Source organism: Dipteris shenzhenensis, chromosome 32 (assembly GCF_047967505.1).
Source record: "Dipteris shenzhenensis isolate YYH24624 ecotype China chromosome 32, Dip_SZ_1.0, whole genome shotgun sequence".
NCBI lineage: Eukaryota > Viridiplantae > Streptophyta > Polypodiopsida > Gleicheniales > Dipteridaceae > Dipteris > Dipteris shenzhenensis.
The window spans coordinates 21593660-21616827 of NC_141627.1; the positions used below are offsets into that span (position 1 = coordinate 21593660).

The following is a 23168-nucleotide window of genomic DNA, read 5'->3' on the forward strand; positions in this document are numbered from 1 at the left end:
ACTGCATACAAGATCCTCGCCAAGGTCTTGAGTTTGTGGGTATGGCCTCATCTTACCGACATCATCCATGACACACAGACTGGGTTTGTCCAGGAGCGCAGCATCCTGGACAACATCTTCACGTTCTGGGAGACAATGGATTGGTCCAGGGAGGAGTCACAGCCATTGACCATCCTTCTCTTGGACTTCGAGAAGGCCTACGACAGGGTGGAGTAGTCTTTCCTCGGGGGCACTATGAGGAGATTGGGTTTCTCAGACCGATGGGTCAGAGGAGTTTCAGCGCTATATGCAGGGAGCTCTAGTCAGATGATTATCGGAGGACACACAGGCGAGGCCTTTCCTCTCTCTCTCTCTCTGTGTGCACTAGGGCTGCCCACTAGCTCCCTTCCTCTTCTTATTTGTAGCGGAGGCTTTGGGCTACTACTTGAGATCACAGGTGGCGGGTCTCACAGGGTTGAGGCTCCTAATCAGGTAGGAGGAGGAGCTCCTTGACTTGGAGTTTGCAGATGGCACGGCCTTGTATGTTGAGGGCACCACAGCGAGTCTAGAGAGAGTCAGAGGCGCCTTGGCTATCTATTGTGAGGCCTCGAGAGCACGGTTCAATTGGACGAAATCCATAGGCTTCTTCACGGGCTTTGAGGAGACACAAGAGATCTGTGAGTGGGGGAGTGAATTTGGTTTCAGATGGATACCGTGGGGCCAGACAGCGAGATACCTCGGATGCCAAGTGGGTATTGACATCACAGCAAAGCAACAGATTGCCCCGATCCTTGAGAGTGTTTGGCGCAAGCTTCTCTATTGGAGCTCGGCCAAACTCTCCCTCGCAGGTCGCGCCTTAGTGGCAAACCAAGTCCTTCTTGCCACTGCCTGGTATATTGCCTCCTGTTGGTGCTTTCACAGAGGATGCATTGGGAAGCTCCGATAGTTGGTACGAAACTTCCTCTAAGCAGGTTTAGACGGCACGAGGAACACTAGGGCCCGAATAGCTTGGCAGACGGTGATCATGCCGCAGGCACTGGGAGGCTTGGGTATCATTGCTTCGGAGATGCTTAGCAGGGCCCTTTTGGGCAAGTTGGTGGTTCGTGGCCTCACCCCAGGTGCCGAGCCTTGGAAGCTCCTCTTACAGAGAGGGCTTCCGAGGAACACCCACGGACTGGGGGCAGTGGCAGCCTTCACATAGATGGATCTTCTCAGAGGCCCCCCTTACGGGGAAGGGCTCCCCCCTGATGAGGAGTCTTCATAGGGTTTGGCAGATACTAGCAGGGGGTCTCATCCGTGTTCCGCCCAGATGCAGAGAGGAGTTTGAGCGCCAATCCCTTATGTGGCACCCAGAGGTCAGAGATCAGGAGGGACGTATGCTTGGGCGGTCCGTGCCGTGCAATAGCTGGTATGATGACGAGTGTAAGGCTCTTCGCTGACAACTCCGATTCAAATCCAAACATGGCCTCTCGAGTGAACTAGACACAATACGTGAGTACTGTCGTCGTCTAGTCCGCTGGAATTGTTCGCCAAAACGAGGAGGAATTCCTGAACATTTTGTTTAGTAATAACTCCAATGACTTTTGGCAAAGGTTCCTAGAACAGCGGTCCCCCTCACCACTCACAGAGACTCAAGTTTGGTACACCTACGCCCGCACATTATATGACATCCCCAATCAGCCCACTCCTGATCTCTCACACACACCACGATCACTTCTTGCGCTCTATTCAGATCATGAGGGTTTATGCACCGAGTTTGTTGCATATGGGATTGATATCCTAGCCCCTATCCAAGCAAAGCTATTTAATGAAGCAATTTTGGCTCGGTTTCCCACGCACATGGACCCTCAACACCATCACACCTATTCACATGGCAAGGGATCTCATGAGTCCGAAAAACTATAGGACCATTATGATTGGGCATGTCATGTCCAAGATATATGCCTCAGCACTTGATATGGAGGTTAGCCACTATGTAGAGATGCAGGGACTCAAAGCAGAGGGGCAGGTAGGTTTCCGACGTGATCATGGGACCATGGACCACATACTTACACTCAGGAGTGTCATAGAGGAAGCCAGGGCACAGAGGTAAAGGGTCTATTGCTGCTTTGTGGATTTCCGCAAAGCTTTTGATACAGTACCACGGGCACGTCTTATCAGGTGGTTGCAGGAGCTGGACTATGGCCACGAGATAGTCTGGGCTGTTATGGCACTATACAAGAGGGTTCGAGCAGAGTTCGCCATTAGGGTCAAACAAGTCTGCCCACTTTCGCCGAGCTTGTTTGGCCTTTATATAGACGAGCTTGAGTCTTTATGAGGACCCAAAACCCTAGGAGGAGCTGCTTGCTCTCTTGCCAGTTAAATGCTCCAGATTTTATTATATGCTAATGATGTGGTGACACCTCTTTTTTTTTCCAAAGAAAGGAAGCTTCTATTAATGCTTGAAAGATTTTATACAAGACAACAGCCCCGAAGGTGCTAGGTATGAAAAAATCGAAAAAGGTTGAAAGAAAAAACCGGCCTGTTCCAGAGAAGCCCAGCTCACTGCCTAGGGAATCTCTAGAACTGGGGCTAACAGCCAAGTGGGGGGACTATACAGCCAGCGAATCCATCGCGGAGTGAAGCTGTAGAAAACACCTGCAGGCCAAGCCTTGCAAAAACGAGCACGCCTCTCAATAGTTGCCCTGGAGCCTGGACTCCCACGCTCCCAGGTGGACCGTAGAGTGTAAATGATATCTTGCTAGATGGCAACCAAGGTAGCCGAGGGTGGAACTGGGTGCTCTCCCATCACAAGACTGCACCGAGCCACCCAAATGTTCCAAGCCGTGAGGTGCTGGCTACCACCTCCCAAACACTGTCCTCCCTAGGAGGAGGAGGAGCTAGGGTGTCAGGGGGGACTACCTCGTGGAGTGCAATCCTCTAAATGCTTTGACCCTGTATCTGGTAGGCTGGGGAGATCTCATCAATCTGAAACATGTGTCCTCCCTCTGTCAACCAAGCCACCATCCCCCAGGTGTAGTCTCTATGTAAACTCTGCATGCGTGTCATGATCCTGAGGACTCTCATCCAGATCCTCGCTGCGCTACGACAGCTCCATAGGCAGTGCGGGATAGTCTCCAAGACACCATCTGAGCAGCAGTGGCACCGCCCCTCCACTTGCATCTTCTCCAACCACGGGCCGATGGGCAAGCCTCCATGGACTACCAGCCAGAAAAAGTATGAAATCTTCCTCGGCCGCAAGCTGGACCACAACCGCGTCCAAAACCTGGAGCGAACAACCCCGGACACTCTCTGGGTCATCCAATGTCTCTCCCCCGAGGGGGGTCCACCTCGACGAGTCCATCTAAAGTCTCTTGCCAATCCATGTGGTGTAGGAAAAGAAAGGCACCTCATCTATCGTCTCAGCTAGGCCACCCCTGGACAACCAGAACTACTCCCCCGGGTCCCACTGGACCTCCCTCAGGGGTCTACCCTCCCATAGCCAAAGGCGCCATAGAGAGGCGTCCTGCTCTGAGACCACTCCTTCCCCAAGCGTCCTACCACTTTGATCATCTGCTAGTGTATCCCATCAAGACTCCCATCCATCTCAAGGTCACTCTCGATGAGGGGCTGTTGCAAGCCTCTAGGTCCTACACGGAAGAAGCCAGGGTGCATGCTGCCACGCTGCATCAAAATCCTCAAGGGAACACCAGTACAGGAAAACTGCCTCAACCATCTGCTATCTCTCCAAATGTGAAGTCCTTCCCATCAGGACTCAGGAATGGCTAAGTCGATCTCGCCCATCCGTTACCATGCCCCTCTCAGATGCACTAGGGCGTCAAGCCTCGCCTCTGCCTCCATAGGTAGTCTGCTTCAGCGACCAAAAGACCCTGCTGGACCACTGTCCCATTGTGTCCAGCCAATGTGAGTCCGCTAGAGGCAGTAGATGGTTGGAGCGTGTGGTGTACGGGAAGGCGCGAAGGGCAACCTCGTGCAGTGATCGGCTAATTAGAGCGGAACGGTCCATTAGGAGAGGTATGTGTGAGTTACGTATAGAGTCGTGCAGAGTATCTTGGTGAGAGGTTGTGATCAAAATGTATGTTGTGATAGGTGGTGTAAGCGGGTGGCATGGTGGGCGGGTGGTGTGACAAGGCGAGAAGTGGTGATGCTAAAAAAAGATATGTATGATCTGCTTCAGATGGAGGTGGTGAAACAAAGAAGTTCGTGATATGTGATGTGAAGGTAGGGGATCCCAAGATGTAATCAACCACGCTAGAGCCTCCTCCATGTGGAAAGCAGGTGAAAGCCACTAGAGGAGGGCCATCGCTGAAGACCATTATAGAGAATGAAATCATATGCCGTACCTAGATCAAGAAGTGCATTCCACAGGAGGTAACAAGGACTTGCCTATCAACGGACACTTGTGATATGCCAACGCCAGCGAGATCTGAATCTAGTAGTGGCACCTGGCGTGCTCCGTCCTCGCGTTGAAGTCTCCAACTAGGAGAACATCTCGGCAGCTCGAGAAATCCATAATATCCTGATGGAGAGGTGTGTATGGTGACGTCTTAGCCTCCTTCCGCACTGCCCTGGCAAAGTGTGATGTCTCTAGTGGGAAGTAGCAGATCACTATGATAGGTCTCGACTAGCCGTGCATCATAGTTAGATCCAAAGGAACCTAGAGTGCGGGTCCCTCCTCTTGACTGAGATCACCCCAATGAGAGATGACACCTCTCTCTCTCTCTCTCTCTCTCTCTCTACATAGATAGATAGATGGATAGATGGTGGATGGATGGATGGATGGATGGATGATGGATGGATAGATGGATGGAACCTAGAGTGCGGGTCCCTCCTCTCGACTGAGATCACCCCAATGAGAGATGACCTCTCTCTCTCTCTGTAGATAGATAGATAGATAGATAGATAGATGGATGGATGGATGGATAGATGGATAGATAGATGGATGGATGGATGGATGGATGGATAGTGAAAACTGAAAAACTGAAAGCAAAAGCTAAAATGCTAACATGCTCAGCTAGTGACCAAAGCAAAACACTAGAGTAGCAAAGTAATGTAACAGAAGCGTGTAGGCACTCAGGGCTAGCACTCCTAGTACGTGCTCAGGTTCCATATATCCAGGTAACCTGGTGGCACTTTGATGAGATGTGAAGCTCTCGTATCTGTGTCTGTCGAGTTGTCTCGCGACGTGGGAGAGGGCGTGGTCTCCTCGATCTCTGGATCCGGTGGGCTACGTCAAGGGTGATGCCTCGTCTTTGGCGGTCGCCTCTGAGAAGGGATGAGATGGGCCCTCGATCATGCGTACACTGGGCTCTCTCCGTGTCGTACGTAAAGTGTGTGTCACTTGTCTGACCGCATCCTGGTGGACAGTCCTACTACTGATCCATGATGCTCTCATCTCATCAAGCTCCTCTTCCTCAGCTACACTAGCAGCTGACTCCGATGCATAGAAGTTTGTGACAAAAGTCTGCGATCTATCAATGGTGACCTGTGGCATCAGTCCATGCTGCTCTCTGGCCTGTCGCATCAGTGTGTCTCTCTGTCGGTGCATCTCAAGCAGGTAGAGCCCAACACAGACCTGATCATGAAAATGTATCAACCGTGTGAGTGGACCAAAGCCATGCCCTGAAATCCATCTCGCTCTTCTGAGAGACAGCAATTATTGTGAACGAAACTTCCTTTGTAATAACCAGCAAGTACACTTCTCAACCTAGTTGAAACAGACTTGTGTGCAAAGTGGAGCCCCCATCCGATAAGTACTTCTTTGATTAACACACCTAGGACTGTGTTTTTTCATGGTTGTGCATGACACTAAGGCAAAAACAGTGTTTTATGCTTGATCGACAATGCAAAGCATATCCGATGGGCACAATACTTTGCACACACCTTCAACTAGGTGGAATTGACTTACATGCAAAGTGGCACTCCCATCCCAGAAGTGCTTGATCGGATAACATACCTAGCAGTGTGTTTTTTTACAGATGTGCATGACACTAGAGCAAAAATAGTATTTAATATTCGATCGACCATGCAAAGGGTCCAGCCCGACATGTTGTCCTGGGGTATTTTATTACTTGAAGAGAATCTGTTACAAAAGTTCAGCGTAGAGCTGTCTGATACCCCTCTCTATTTCCAAAACGTGAAAATCCCTTTATCACAAGAGCTTCAAGCTCATTTCAAATTGGCAACATGCCACTTGTCTAAAATCTAGACTAAGTCCTATTACATGCCACTAAGGGCCACTCTGGAGTCTTCAAAGCACTTGGTCACACGAACCGTAAAACCGAAAACTGAGAGTGGGAAATAAACAGCAATATCTTCACGCCATCGACGGAATTACATGCTCCAAAGGCTCTCCCTCACTCCCTCTCTCTGAACAAACACTAGGGCCCAGGACAAATTGTCGGGCTGGACCCCCCCGAAGGTCTTTATTACTTTTCAGAAATTCTGTTACAGAGTTCAGCATGAGCTGTCACGTAAGTCTCTCCTCAAAACCTGAAAAGAATTTCCTGACTTACAAGAGCTTCAAGCCCCATTCAATTTGGCAACATGCCACTTGTCTAAAATCTAGACTAACTCTTATTACAAGCCACTTAGGGCCATTCTGGAGTCTTCAAGGCTCTCGGTCACACGAACCGCTTCCTAGGTGCTTGTCAGGCTCCCATTTCGCTTAGGAAAAATAATCCTTCCTAGTACCTGCAACAATTAATTAAAGCGCACCACCATGGTACCCATTAATTGTTAGCGCTTTGCATGCAAATAACACACTGTGGACTAATCCTAGTCACGGTGGGCGTCCCCACTGAACACATGTGCACATCTAAACAAATATATATATAAATAAATAAATATATATATTTTCTTTGGTTGACCGAGGTCAACACTCTTGATTATAATTAAAGAGCTTCGACCAAAGGTCAAGGCGCTTTAATTATAGCCAAGTCTCTCCAACCGAGGTTGGCACATCTTGGTTAACCGAGGTTAACCCCTCTTGGCGCGTGCCAAGTCTTGTTGACCGAAGTCAACATTCTCTGACCGTAGTCAGGTTTACTTGACTGGAGTCAAGTATCTTTGACCGTAGTCAATCCTTTGACCATTAAAATGACTCTTTGACCGTAATTAACACATATAACATTCTTTAATTAAGATCAAATAAATGGTCAACTGTACTTTGACTTAGGATATTTACATTGTGGTGACATCCCCTCGGCTTCTATTCAGTTGACCTCAACTGAAAAGCTTCCTTGTAAACATCCAAAAGCTGTGGATGATCGGATAACATGTCTTCGTCCATCCACTTGGCATCTAATGCCGTATAATTCTTGAATTTTACAAGATACCTGTAAAATTCCTTACCCTGAGGGCCTTTACGTACAGTATGGTACACAATTTGCTCTGGCTGAAGGACTTCCTCCAGCTCATCCACTTCTGGTGGATCCTCTGATACTGGTTCTGTAGGCTCTGGTCCTTGAAATTTCTTTAGAAGACTCACATGGAATGCATTGTGAATCCTCCAATGCTCTGGCAATGCTAATCTGTATGCAACCTCATTTATTCTTTCTGTAACCCTGAAAGGGCCATAGTATCTGGGAGATAACTTTGCATACACTTTCTGTTTGCCTTTAAACTTGCGGAGCCTAGCTTTTTCAAACTTTAAAAGTACCCAGTCCCCTTCCTTGAGATCCAACTGTCTCCTATGTTTATCTGCAGCTCTTTTATGTTTCTCTTGAGACCTTTCAATTGCTGTCCGGACTTGGCTGTAAGCTGTCTGGAGGTCTCTTACAAACTGATCAGCTGCAAATATTTCATCTTTAGTCCTCAATATAGGTGGCAAAATCACCTTCCCATATATGACTTCAAAAGGGGCTTTCCCTGTAGAGCTATGTACTGTATTATTGTAAGCAAACTCTACTAACGGTAGGTACTTTTCCCAGTCTGAACTTTGGTCACCCACGTAGCATTTCAGCATATCCAAAATGGTAGAATTTGCTACTTCACTTTGACCATCTGTCTGGGGATGGAAAGAAGAAGAAAAATTCAGATTCGTCCCCATGTTATCAAATAAAGCTCTCCAGAATAGACTGGTCATTCTGGGATCTCGATCACTAACAATGGACTTAGGCATACCATGATGATTAAAGATCTGTGCCATAAACAACTTAGCCATATGATCTGCCTTTATGGTTTTGCGAACCGGAAGGAAATGAGCTTGCTTGCTGAATCTGTCTATGATAGTCCAAATCCCGTCATTCCCTGACTTTGATCTTGGCAAATCAAAAATAAAGTCCATTGTAATATTTTTGGTGCCTGAGGCACGGGAAGAGGCATAAGTAGGCCAGGTGCCTTGTGTCTATCATATTTCATTTTCTGACACGTAAGGCATTCAGTAACAAACTGATGTATATCTTTGCGCATTCCTGGCCAAAAGAAATACCTCTCTAGTGCTAGAGTTGTTGCTGTAATTCCTCTATGTCCAGCATAGGGAGGTGCATGGCATTCCCCCAAAATCTTTTTCCTCATCTCCTGGGTGATGCATAGGCAATCATCTTTCATTAAATACCCATCTTTCAGGGAATAGTGACTGGTGGGTTGCCCTTCTTGCATCTGCTGTAAAATTTCACCAAAATCAGAATCATGAACATATTGTTCCCTCATGCCTTCCAGGTCCTGATGATAAGCAATAGTGACATTATTGACCTGGGGTCTTCGGGACAAGGCATCTGCCACTCTGTTCCGAATTCCTGGAGTATGGACAATCTGAAAATGATACATTGACAGCATGTTTGCCCATTTCATATGCTTCTCTGAAAGCTTGGTCTGAGTCAAAAAGTACTTCAGACTTTGGTGATCTGTTTTGACAGTAAAATCTGCACCCAAAAGATAATGTTTCCATGTATGGATGGCATGAATTACAGCCAATAACTCTTTCTCATAGATTCCTAAATATCTTTCCGCATCCCGAAGTCGTCTGCTTTCATAGGCTACTACATGACCATTCTGATGCAACGCAGCCCCAACACATTCTCCACAAGCATCGCAATCCACATCAAAAGACTGATACAGATCCGGAACTACCAGAATAGGCTCTGTAGTCAACTTTTCCTTGAGTGTATTGAATGCTTTCTTCTGTGATAATCCCCATGTGAAAGCTGCATTTTTCTTAGTGAGGTCATGTAATGGAGCTGCGATATCAGCAAAGTGTCTGATAAATCTTCTGTAGTAAGAACACAAGCCTAAAAAGCTTCGAACTTCATGCACAGTTTTCAGCTCTGGCCATTCCTGAATGGCACGGATCTTCGCTGGATCCATTTGTATCCCGTTCTTGGATATTATATGCCCCAGATAGTGGATTTCTTCCAGGAAGAATTCACTTTTCTTGCTGTTTGCATAGAGCTGATGATTTCTCAGCTCTTGAAACACTATAGCAAGATGTTCTCTGTGGTCTTCCTCTGTCTTAGAAAAAACTAAGATATCGTCAAAGAAAGTACCCGTAAAATGCCTGTACTTCCGGAAGATGCGATCCATCATTCTATTGAATGTGGCTGGAGCATTTGTCAACCCAAAAGGCATCACTAAGTATTCATACAACCCAAATGTTGTGCGGAATGCTGTCTTATGCACATCCTGAGGTTGTATCCTCACTTGGTGGTAGCCACTCTTTAAGTCTATCCTGCTGAAAACTGAAGCTCCATTTAACTGATCCAAGACATCATCAATACGCGGAATAGGAAATCTATTCTTGATGGTCATTTTGTTCAGTGCGCGATAATCAACGCACATACGGAATGAACCATCTTTCTTCTGTACTAATAGTACAGGGGAACAAAAAGGAGACGAGCTGGGCTGAATCAAGCCTTTGGACAGCAAGTCCTGTACCTGAGCCATAATCTCCTCTCTCTGAGTCGCACTGACTCTATAAGGGGGTCTGTTTGGTGGCTCACTACCAGGCATTAACTCTATCTGATGATCTTCTGGTCTCTCTGGGGGTAACTCCCCTGGCAAAACATCAGAAAAGCAATCTTTAAAGTTTACCAGAAACTGAAACCTATCTTTGTCTGCATCATTCATTTCAGCATGCATATCATTCTCTTTTTCTTTTACAAAAACCATGTACGCAGAAATTGCAGACTTTATTCTTTACCGCATGAAACATCAGATACAATGGGGATAGTGTCCCCTTTATTCCTGGCAATTACACGCTGATTTTTCCCCCTATGTACAAATTCCAGCACTCTTTCAGGAAGAGTCAACTTCACTGCCTTGCGGTGAAACCAAGGCATCCCCAAAACTACATCATAATGTTTCAGTGGAGAAATAAAGAAGTCTTCCTGATCCACATAACTTTGAACATGTAGACGGAGTTTCCCTATCAAGGGAGTAACTGGGACAGGGTTCCCACAAAACATTTGATCGGCATCCAAAGCCCTGCCTAATTCTTCCGTCTTTATTCCCAGCCTCAGGGCTAGATCCTCTGATATGAAATTATCAGTAGCCCCTGGATCAAATAAAATTAGCGCTTGCTGGTCTCTAACTTTGCCCCATGATAGCAGCAATTCTCGTTCTTCTGGGTTCAAAGCATGACCCAGTATATCAGGAATACCCCCCGCCATTGGCTTTTGCGGTCCTCGTGGCTTCTCTGCCTCTTTTCCCTTCGATGATGAAGGCTTTTCTGGGCACTGGGCAGCCACATGCCCCTCTTTACCGCACCTGAAGCATTTCCCATCTCTACGGAATTCCGCTATCTGTTCAGGGGTAAAAGTAGATTTGCCTTTATAGGTCTTTGAGAACTGAGTACCCCTCGGCTTCTGAGGCTGAAACCCTTTCTTTTCAGCCTTAGGGGACTCTTTCTTTTCTGATTTTATAAAATCAGATTTCTTTTTATCAGCACGTCCTGCATGCAAGGATGGCACTGTAGATGGATCTTGTAGCGGTACAAGACTCGCTACTGAGGCTGAATGCATAAGATCTTGAATATTCTTTGCCCCCAAAGCATTCACTACTGCCTGAATTCTTGGAGTGAGACCTGCTCTGTACTTTCTCATCTGGGTACCTTTGGAGATCTTTTTGAACGGTGCAACCTGCAAATAAGCATCCCAGAACTTTTGGTTGTACCCATCCACTGTATCTCCTGCATCCATGTGCAAGCTGTCCCAGTCTTAAAGAACATGGTCTCTAAACTGTTTAGGCATGAACTGCTGGTAGAAGGCTTTCTTGAAGCCCTTCCACTTTCTTGGGGCTGATCCATCTGTGGTCAGTGCACTCCACCATGCACTAGCCGTTGCTGTTAAATGTAGGCTGACCATTCTTAACTTGGAGGATTCTGAAAATTTCTCAGTACCGAATGCAGCATCAAACTGTCTGATAAACTGCAATGCTTTGTCTGTATGACCATACTGTCCATTGTAGGTCATAAACTTAACAGATTTTCCTCCCTCTTTAAATTCCCTGGTCGCTTTGGAAGACTTTCTCTTCCCAGACTTCTCGTGTTTCCTTCTTTTCCTGGATGGTTTATCTGATAAGGAAGAAGAAGACACAGAAGTCGAACTCGAGGTAGACGGTGATGGACTAGGAGATCGGTGACGATGCCTCGATCTCTTTTTACTATGGGACCGTCTCCTATGAGATCTATGAGATCTCTCTCTCTCAGACTGTACACGGGAGTGTGCCTCTGGCATTGGCACGTCATATACTGGATTAGGCATAGTCTCTGCTGGAAACAAATGCTGAGCCCTGGGATCCCTTTTAAGATTTTCCAGCTCTTGTATACGAGTGCGTACCATTTGTTCAAATTCTTGTTGAGTTTGTGGCACATTCCTCTGTCTTGGATGCACATCCCTATCTTGAGAATCCCACTGGATAGGTGATTGATCCATATTCTGAGATCTGCAGATTTTCTCACACTGTGCAAGTAATTAATGCACACTACCTTTGCTTTTCCAACAGAAAAGGTACCTCAACAAGAGGTGTTTTGCATTCACAATCTATGCCAATACGGGCTATCAGTTCAAGGCATGTACCCACACAGTTGCCAAAGCATCATCAACTATGTTGCCCTTTTTTCTGGCTGCTGCAGATGGCTTCAAAAGGCATCTGTTTTTTTTTTCCCTCTTTTTTACTGTTCAAAGGCATGCATTCTCCTTTTTCTGCAAATCTCTGTTTTCTCTGCTTTTCTCTGGTTTTTCTGCTACTTTTCTGACAGTAAAAGTCTGACAGGCAGGTGAAAATTAATAACCAAAACTGTCTCTGCAACTGTCTCTTTTTTTTTTTTTTTTTTTGTTGAAAACAGTAACCAGATAAGTAACTACTGGTTACTCTAACCGACTGTCTGGTTCTGGTCTGGTTAGTCTGCAACTAGACTAACTGGACTGGTTACACCAACCAAACTGGTCTGGTTAGGCCAGCTTAACTGAACCAAAGTTGAACTAACTGGATACTGGTTCAACTAACCAGAGTTAACTGACTGCGGTTGACTTAACCAGGGTTTCACTAACCACGGGTCAACCAACCAGGTTTTAACTTAACCACTGGTCTGCCAGGCTGGCTGCCACGTGTCAATGGGCCACGTCAGCATCTGAGCTGTCTGCCACCTGTACTGCGCCACGTCAGCGCCACGTGTCCTGTGCCACGTGTCACTGCCACGTCATCTGGTGCACTGTGTACCTGCTGGCTGCCACGTCAGCATCGCGTCAGCGCCACGTGTCAGATCTGTGTATGCCACGTGTCTACCTAGGTGGCACCCTGGCCACGTCAGCACAGCCAAAGGTTTCAAACCTTGGCTATGCAGGAGTCATCGCGCGTCGCGCCTGCATCCTGATGATCTTTACAGCACCTACATCCGTGCAGGGAATTCGACGAAAGAACACCTTCACCCTGTCGCTCCCGTCTGTCCGACTGCCTTTTTCATTAGTGACTTTAATATAGGCATTCCGTCGGTCGTCCGTAAGCGTACAAGTATTGTACGGCGATCTCTATGAGCATCTTTGGAAGGCAATACAAATTGCATATGAAGTCTTTCATATTCCCGAAAGAACACGACATCACTTTGCTTCTTGCCTAACTAAGCATCGATGACGACTTTCCCGCCATATGCTCTCCGTCAGGCGCATCCTTACTTTGTCTCGTTGCAGACTCCAGGCCTCCCAGCTAGCTCCTGTCCTTTGCTAGAATCGTCACAGCCTTGAGAGGTTGTGAGCCTACGCTCTGATACCAATAAAACCGAAAACTGAGAGTGGGAAATAAACAGCAATATCTTCACGCCATCGACGGAATTACATGCTCCAAAGGCTCTCCCTCACTCCCTCTCTCTGAACAAACACTAGGGCCCAGGACAAATTGTCGGGCTGGACCCCCCCGAAGGTCTTTATTACTTTTCAGAAATTCTGTTACAGAGTTCAGCATGAGCTGTCACGTAAGTCTCTCCTCAAAACCTGAAAAGAATTTCCTGACTTACAAGAGCTTCAAGCCCCATTCAATTTGGCAACATGCCACTTGTCTAAAATCTAGACTAACTCTTATTACAAGCCACTTAGGGCCATTCTGGAGTCTTCAAGGCTCTCGGTCACACGAACCGCTTCCTAGGTGCTTGTCAGGCTCCCATTTCGCTTAGGAAAAATAATCCTTCCTAGTACCTGCAACAATTAATTAAAGCGCACCACCATGGTACCCATTAATTGTTAGCGCTTTGCATGCAAATAACACACTGTGGACTAATCCTAGTCACGGTGGGCGTCCCCACTGAACACATGTGCACATCTAAACAAATATATATATAAATAAATATATATATATATTTTCTCTGGTTGACCGAGGTCAACACTCTTGATTATAATTAAAGAGCTTCGACCAAAGGTCAAGGCGCTTTAATTATAGCCAAGTCTCTCCAACCGAGGTTGGCACATCTTGGTTAACCGAGGTTAACCCCTCTTGGCGCGTGCCAAGTCTTGTTGACCGAAGTCAACATTCTCTGACCGTAGTCAGGTTTACTTGACTGGAGTCAAGTATCTTTGACCGTAGTCAATCCTTTGACCATTAAAATGACTCTTTGACCGTAATTAACACATATAACATTCTTTAATTAAGATCAAATAAATGGTCAACTGTACTTTGACTTAGGATATTTACATTGTGGTGACAAACCGCCTCCTAGATGCTTGTTAGGCTCCCGTAACGCTTAGGAAAAATAACTCTTTCCAGTACCTGCAACAATTAATTAAAGCGCACCACCATGGCACCCGTTAATTGTTAGCGCTTTGCATGCAAATAACACACTGTGGACTAATTCTTGTCACGGTGGGTGTCCCCACTGAATACATGTGCACACCTGAACAAATATAAAAATATATATTTAATCTCTTGTTGACCGGAGTCAACACTCTTATTTATAAATAAGGAGCTTTGACCAAGGGTCGAGGCGCCTTAATTATCGCCAAGTCTCTCCAACCGAAGTTGGCACATCTTGGTTAACCGGAGTTAACCCTCTTGGCGTATGCCAAGTCTTGTTGACCGAAGTCAACACTCTCTGACCGTAGTCAGCTCTGTAGTTCTCTGGTTAACCGCAGTTAACCCTCTTGGTAATAAACCAAGTCTCCTTGACCGAAGTCAGGTTTACTTGACTAGAGTCAAGTATCTTTGACCGTAGTCAATCCTTTGACCATTAAAATAACTCTTTGACCATAATTAACACATATAAAACTCTTTAATTATGATCAAATAAATGGTCAACTGTACTTTGACTTAGGATATTTACATTGTGGTGACATCCCCTCGGCTTCTATTCAGTTGACCTCAACTGAAAAGCTTCCTTGTAAACATCCAAAAGCTGTGGATGGTCGAATAACATGTCTTCGTCCATCCACTTGGCATCTAATGCCGTATAATTCTTGAATTTTACAAGATACCTGTAAAACTCCTTACCCTGAGGGCCTTCACGTACAGTATGGTACACAATTTGCTCTGGCTGAAGGACCTCCTCCAGCTCATCCACTTTTGGTGGATCCTCTGGTACTGGTTCTGTAGGCTCTGGTCCCTGGAATTTCTTTAGAAGACTCACATGGAATGCATTGTGAATCCTCCAATGCTCTGGCAATGCTAACCTGTCTGCAACCTCATTTATTCTTTCCGTAACCCTGAAAGGGCCATAGTATCTAGGAGATAACTTTGCATACACTTTCTGTTTGCCTTTAAACTTGCGGAGCCTAGCTTTTTCAAACTTCAAAAGTACCCAGTCCCCTTCCTTGAGATCTAACTGTCTCCTATGCTTATCTGTAGCTCTTTTATGTTTCTCTTGAGACCTTTTGATTGCTGTCCGGAGTTGGCTATAAGCTGTCTGGAGGTCTCTCACAAACTGATCAGTAAATATTTCATCTTTGGTCCTCAATATAGGTGGCAAAATCACCTTCCCATATATGACCTCAAAAGGGGCTTTCCCTGTAGAGCTATGTACTGTATTATTGTAAGCAAACTCTACCAACGGTAGGTACTTTTCCCAGTCTTAACTTTGGTCACCCACGTAGCATTTCAGCATATCCAAAACTGTACAATTTGCTACTTCACTTTGACCATCTGTCTGGGGATGGAAAGAAGAAGAAAAATTCAGATTCGTCCCCATGTTATCAAATAAAGCTCTCCAGAATAGACTGGTCATTCTGGGATCTCGATCACTAACAATGGACTTAGGCATACCATGATGCTTAAAGATCTGTGCCATGAAAAGTTTAGCCATATGATCTGCCTTTATGGTTTTGCGAACTGGAATGAAATGAGCTTGCTTGCTGAATCTATCAATGATAGTCCAAATCCCATCATTCCCTGACTTTGATCTTGGCAAATCAAAAATAAAGTCCATTGTAATACTTTCCCATGGTGCCTGAGGCACGGGAAGAGGCATAAGTAGGCCAGGTGCCTTCCGTCTATCATACTTCACTTTCTGACACGTAAGGCATTCAGTAACAAACTGATGTATATCTTTCCGCATCCCTTGCCAAAAGAAATACCTCTCTAGTGCTAGAGTTGTTGCTGTGATTCCTCTATGTCTAGCATAGGGAGGTGCATGGCATTCCTGCAAAATCTTTTTCCTCATCTCCTGGGTGATGCATAGGCAATCATCTTTCATTAGATACCCATCTTTCAGGGAATAGTGACTGGTGCCCAACTCCTCCGTCTTTATTCCCAGCCTCAGGGCTAGGTCCTCTGATATGAAATTATCAGTAGCCCGTGGATCAAATAAAATCAGCGCTTGCTGATCTCTGACTTTTCCCCAAGATAGCAACAATTCTCGTTCCTCTGGGTTTGAAACATGACCCAGTATGTCAGGAATTCCTCCTGCCATTGGCTTTTGCGGTCCTCGTGGCTTCTCTGCCTCTTTTCCCTTCGAAGTTGAAGGCTTTTCTGGGCACTGGGCAGCCACATGCCCCTCTTTGCCGCACTTGAAGTATTTCCCATCTCTACGGAATTCAGCTATCTGTTCAGGGGTGAATAGAGATTTGCCTTTATAAGCCTTTGAAAACTGAGCACCCCTCGGCTTCTGAGGCTGAAACCCTTTCTTTTCAACCTTGGGGTACTCTTTCTTTTCTGATTTTGAAAAATCAGTTTTCTTTCTATCAGCACGTCCTGCATGCAAGGATAGCACTGTAGATGGATCTTGTAACGGCACAAGACTAGCTACTGAAGCTGAATGCATAAGGTCTTGAATGTTCTTTGCCCCCAAAGCATTCACTATTGCCTGAATTCTTGGAGTGAGACCTGTTCTGTACTTTCTCATTTGGGTCCCTTTGGAGATCTTTTTGAAAGGTGCAACCTGCAAATAAGCATCCCAAAACTTTTGGTTGTACACATCCACTGTATCTCCTGCATCCATATGCAAACTGTCCCAATCTTGAAGAACATGGTCTCTAAACTGTTTAGGCATAAACTGCTGGTAGAAGGCTTTCTTGAAGTCCTTCCACTTCCTTGGGGCTGACCCATCTGTGGTCTATGCACTCCACCATGCACTAGCTGTCGCTGTCAAGTGCAAACTGACCATTCTTAACTTGGAGGATTTTGAAAACTTTTCTGTGCCGAATGCAGCATCAAACTGCCTGATGAATTGCAATGCTTTGTCTGTATGACCATACTGTCCATTGTAGGTCATAAACTTGACAGATTTACCTCCCTCTTTAAATTCCTTGGTCTCTCTGGAAGACTCTCTCTTCCTAGACTTCTTGTGTTTCCTTCTTTTCCTGGATGGTTTATCTGATAAGGAAGAAGAAGATATAGAAGTTGAACTCGAGGTAGACGGTGATGGACTAGGAGATCGATGATGATGCCTCGATCTCTTCTTGCTATGGGACCGTCCCCTATGAGATGATACCAATGAAATCCATCTCGCTCTTCTGAGAGAGAGCAATTATTGTGAACGAAACTTCCTTCGTAATAACCAGCAAGTACACTTTCTTTTCTGCTCTCCCTCCCTCTCTCTCTCTCTCTCTCTCTCTCTCTCTCTCTCTTTGGTTGTACGCAAGAGTGTGCCTCTGGCATTGGCACGTCATATGCTATATTAGGCATAGCTTCTGCTTGAAACAAATGCTGAGCCCTTGGATCTTTTCTGAGATTTTCCATCTCTTGCATACGAGCACGTACCATCTGTTCAAATTCTTGTTGAGTTTGCTGCACACTTCTCTGTCTTGGATGTACATCCCTATCTTGTGAATCCCATTGGATAGGTGATTGATCCATATTCTGAGATCTGCAAATTTTTCACACACCGTGTAGGTAACTGATGCACAACTACCTTTGCTTTTCCGACAGAAAAATACCTCAACAAGAGGTGTCTTGCATTCACAACTTGTGCCAGTAATTGGGCTATCAATTCAAAGCATAAACCCACAAAATTGCTAAAGCATCAACAATTGTATTGCCCTTTTTCTGGCTACTGCAAAAAGCACTCGGAAGCATCTGATTCATCTTCCCAGTGTACAAAGGCATGCATTTTCTTTTTCTGCAAATCTCTGATTTCTCTGCTTTTCTCTGCTTTTCTGCTGCTTTTCTGACAGTAGAAGTCTGCTTTCTCTGTTTTCTCTGCTTTTCTGCTGCTTTTCTGACAGTAAAAGTCTGACAGGCAGGTGAAATCTGCTAGCAGAAACAGTGTTTGCAACTGTCCCCTTTTTTTTTTTTTGGAAAGAACAGTAACCAGATGGTGTAACTGGCTAGTTACTCTAACCAGACTGACTGGTTCTGGTCTGGTTAGTCTGCAACTAGACTAACTGGACTGGTCACAGTCTAGTTACAGTGACCAGACTGGTCTAGTTGGGTCAACTAACTGGACCTCTAACCAGTCCACTAACCAAGGTTAGGCTAGATAAACCCAGGGTCTGCCACATCAGCTACCTGATCTGGCTGCCACATGTACTGCCACGTCAGCACCCACGTGTGGCCGCCACGTCACCTGTGTGCCACGTGTGAGCACCACGTCAGCTCGGTGCACACCTGCCATGTCAGCAGGTGCCTAAGGTTCCAAACCTTGGCTGTGAATTGGTCGACGTCGCGCGTCGAGCCTTCTGGAGACCATCCATCGTCGCGGGACCTTTTGCGTGCATCTAACCATCCTTGGCATCCGCAAGCACCCGTCACCTGATGTAAACACGTGCGTAAGGGCGGTGTTCCTTTACGCCACTTAGACTCCTGGCGTTGGCTCTCCGTCTTGCCTTTCTTTCATTTCGTTCAGCAACGAAGAACAAAAGCACCCGTTCAGCACAAGCGCCTCTCAAACATAGCTTTGAGCGTCAATTTGGCGATGCAAACCTCCACCCGTGCACGCCCGTCTGCGACCTTTTGCATTTGACATTGGTCGCTCATCCGTTAGCATCTCGTCGATGACGACCTTCCCTCTAAGCCTATTCTCCGTTAGGCATTCTTTCGTTGTTGCGTTGGAGATCCCAGGCCTACCAATTAATTCCTCTCCTTGGCTAGAATCGTCACAGCCTTAAAAGGCTATGAGCCTAGGCTCTGATACCAATGAAATCCATCTCGCTCTTCTGAGAGATAGCAATTATTGTGAACGGAACTTCCTTCGTAATAACCAGCAAGTACACTTTCTTTTCTGCTCTCCCTCTCTCTCTCTCTCTCTCTCAACAGAGACACTAGGGCCCAGGACAACATGTCGGGTTGGACCCCCCCGAAGGTATTTTATTACTTGAAGAGAATCTGTTACAAAAGTTCAGCGTAGAGCTGTCTGATACCCCTCTCTATTTCCAAAACCTGAAAATCCCTTTATTACAAGAGCTTCAAGCTCATTTCAAATTGGCAACATGCCACTTGTCTAAAATCTAGACTAAGTCCTATTACATGCCACTAAGGGCCACTCTGGAGTCTTCAAAGCACTTGGTCACACGAACCGCCTCCTAGATGCTTGTTAGGCTCCCGTAACGCTTAGGAAAAATAACTCTTTCCAGTACCTGCAACAATTAATTAAAGCGCACCACCATGGCACCCATTAATTGTTAGCGCTTTGCATGCAAATAACACACTGTGGACTAATTCTAGTCACGGTGGGCGTCCCCACTGAATACATGTGCACACCTAAACAAATATAAAAATATATATTTATTCTCTTGTTGACCGGAGTCAACACTCTTGATTATAATTAAGGAGCTTTAACCAAGGGTCGAGGCGCCTTAATTATAGCCAAGTCTCTCCAACCGAAGTTGGCATAACTCTCCAACCGAAGTTGGCACATCTTGGTTAACCGGAGTTAACCCTCTTGGCGTATGCCAAGTCTTGTTGACCGAAGTCAACACTCTCTGACCGTAGTCAGCTCTGTAGTTCTCTGGTTAACCGCAGTTAACCCTCTTGGTAATAAACCAAGTCTCCTTGATCGAAGTCAGGTTTACTTGACTAGAGTCAAGTATCTTTGACCGTAGTCAATCCTTTGACCATAATTAACACATATAAAACTCTTTAATTATGATCAAATAAATGGTCAACTGTACTTTGACTTAGGATATTTACATTGTGGTGACATGCCCTCTTGAAAGAGGTAATGATATCGTCCTCGCATCTCATAGTAGACCTGACAGACACATAGGAAATGCTCCTCCGTCTCGATCTCCCTCATTTGGCAGTGTGCAAGTCCTCTTCTCTCTAGGTATGCCTGCAGCTCTCCCTGTCTCTATTCGCAGCTGATGTGACGAGACTCGTACTTAACCAATGGCGATCCTCAGTGCATGTGAAACTCTCCTGTCCTCAAGATACTGAGGTCTGATGACAAGACCATGCTTTGAGACCCTTAGGAAATGATCATGGTAGAAGTGGAGCTTGGTGAAGAGATCCTTTCCCCCCCAAGCCCTAGATGTATGAAGGCCTGCAAATGGATCCTGACAAGGTTCAAGCAATCAATCTCTTCCACTCCGTCGCTGAAATATCACTCTCCCAAAAACGTGCTGCGTACATGGCAGTCGGTCTCACTAGCATGTCAAAGAGCCCGCCCTTCGACGGGGGGTCTTGGAACTGTGCCTAGAAGCATCGCCTCTCTAGTCGGGCCAGAGCACCTCGTCCTCGTGTGAGTCGTGCCGTACCCGCATGGATCATTGTGAAACCTGGTCCAGTGAACACTATCCCCAAATATGTGTAGGACTGCACTACCTCAACAGGCTCGCCATGGTATGTGAAACTATGATGACGGGATGCTGCTCGCGAGGCGTTGAAGACCATAACCTTGGTCTTCCCAAGGTTAACTGTCAAGTCTCTCTTTCTGCAGAACATCTCCAGAGCTTCTAGATGTTTTTGCAGCCCTCCTGTTGAGGATGATATGAGGACTATGTCATTGGCATACAACAATATCTGCACCATCAGGTCAGCCAGGAGCAAACCTCTCTGCCTAGTCAATCGACAAAAGAAGTGATCTCGTCAATATGAGCCCAAAGAGAGTTGGTGATAGGGGACAGCCTTGTTTAACTCCGATGGTGCTCTCAATCCAGTTTGATAAGCCTCCTGGGGCATGTATCCTCCCTCTGACAGACTCATATAGACTCATGACCCCCCAAATCATGATATTTGGGAGCCGTAACTCCTATAACCTCCTGGTCAGGCGAGAGCGTGGGACAGTGTCAAATGCCTTACGAAAATCTACGAAGCAAGTGTAGACATGTAGAGAGAGAGAGCAGGAGGGGGAGGGGGAGGGAGGAGGGGGGGGAGGGGGGAGGGAGGTGCAATTGCATATATATATAGATATATATATATATATATCGAGAGAGAGAGAGAGAGAGAGAGAGAGAGAGAGAGAGAGAGAGAGAGAGAGAGAGAGAGGCAATGCAATTGCCTAATCAATAGGGGAATCACCCAAGTACAAAGAAGAAACCAGCTCGAGAAGAAACCTTCACAATGAGAGAGGGGGGTCTTTAATAGGCCTCACCCCCTGATGAGTTGGCCGACTAGTCTAGTGGGCTGACTTGACTTTAGGGTTGTGTGAACCGACTCAACCATGGTCGGGTCCGGTCGGGTTAACCTGACTAGGTTGGGTAGCCCTAACTGGGCCCCAACCTAGCCTACACTTGGGCCTTATGGCCAGCACTAAACCTATCCTTGCCAGGCAGGCGCACCCACGAAGAAGCGAGATGTGAAGTGTATGAGAAGAAAGCTCTGCATAGCGTGGATCCTCGAAGAAGTGCCACCTCAGACTACGAGAGAGTCATCCTGAACTGCGATTTCCCAAGCCAGTTGCATTGAGTCCCCAATGGAGTAATATGAAATGCAGAACACACCACATCCTATATTTTGATGGTGAACTCATCACATACAGGATTGCGATTCGCCGAACGATGAGCTCAAACTCCTCTGTCCATAGCCACTCCGACCCCAAGCAATGAACCTCGAACGCATTTGGTTCATAGCTCCACACTGTTACCTTGTTTGCCATACTTTCAATCCATTAGGGCCAGAAGCAGCCCCCTCTCACGCCCACATGCACTCTTTGGCTGTGACACGTGCGGGGAGACCTTTTGCTGTCAGAAAGCTGGTACTATCGTGAGGTCTTTGATAGCCATAATTGCTGCTGTCTTAGAACCATGTGCTTGGTCAGAGTCTAATAATGAGTCCTGATCTTGAGAATTACCCTTGGACTTGCAGTCCCTCGCCAAACACCCTCTTTTGCCGCGCTTGTAGCACCTTCTCCTGCTCTTCTTGGCCTTGTGCTGAGATGTAAGGGCCTTGCCGCCACCTGGAGTGCCTTGCAACTTGCCCTGGGACAATAAAATTGACTCCTCAAGAAACAAGGAGCATAGGTCATAAAAATCCAACTGGTTCGACATGACCTAGTACCGTAATGCTTGGGAGACCATATCATATGCCGGTGGAAGCTTGGTGAGAATCAATGTTGCTAAGTGAAGGGATGTCAAAGCAGCTCCCATAGACAAAAGCTGGTCGTGGAGGACCTTAGCCTTCATCAAGAAGGGCTGCATCGTACTGCCATTGGGGAAGTCGAGAGTCGAGACTATAGAGCTGCCCCTGAAGAGTAACAGCTCTGATCGTTGACTCCCTTGCATATAGATCCTCCAGTTTGGATCAAACCTCTTAGGCACTATCAAGGTATGCATTGTGGGAGAAACCTTCGGTGTGATGGTGCGCACCAGTTTGCAAGCTCTTTAAGAAACTTGTCCTCCGGATCCTTGCACTTAGCTCCCAGAGCCCTTGTGTAGCAACCAAACCTTGAGTTGAAGCCTCCAATGGGCATAATTAGCTCCATTCATTTTGTCCTCCTTACCCGTGCACGGGGGAGCCATAAAAACTTGATCTTCTTGGAACTATTCCTTCCTCAACATCTCTACTTTTTATCTTGACAAAAGGAATGGCCCCCACTAGATCTATATGATCTTGGTCAAGACATAGGTGATGGTTTCATCCATGTGCGATGCAAATAGGGACCCCTAGTTAGAGAAAAACCCCTATTAATTAATTAGTTGGTGTGGGGGGAGTGGTATTTGATGGCAAAATATTTAGGGATAAAGGGGGGAGGGCTTGAATTAAATAAAAGGGGGAGGGGGAGGGGCAATAATTAGTCTCATGTGGGGGAGGGGGAGAGCTTGAATTAAATGAAGGGGGCAGGGGGAGGGGCATTAAAGAGGGAGGGACGTGTGAGATTGGAGGGGGGGGGCCACTTATGAAGGGCATTAAAGAGGAAAGGACATCCCAAAGGGGGAGGGCGATGAGGGAGGATTTATAAT

The 23168-nt window shown here is 46.3% G+C and overlaps 1 protein-coding gene and 1 pseudogene across 1 annotated transcript in view; one reads left to right on the forward strand and one right to left on the reverse strand.

Moving 5' to 3' along the window:
• LOC147880454 (uncharacterized) overlaps positions 1-18445 on the reverse strand; it is a 38472-nt pseudogene extending 20027 nt beyond the window's left edge.
• The window catches only part of LOC147880453 (protein yippee-like At5g53940), a 50201-nt gene that overhangs the window by 21749 nt on the left and 5284 nt on the right, over positions 1-23168 (forward strand). The gene's annotated exons all lie outside the window — the stretch shown is intronic.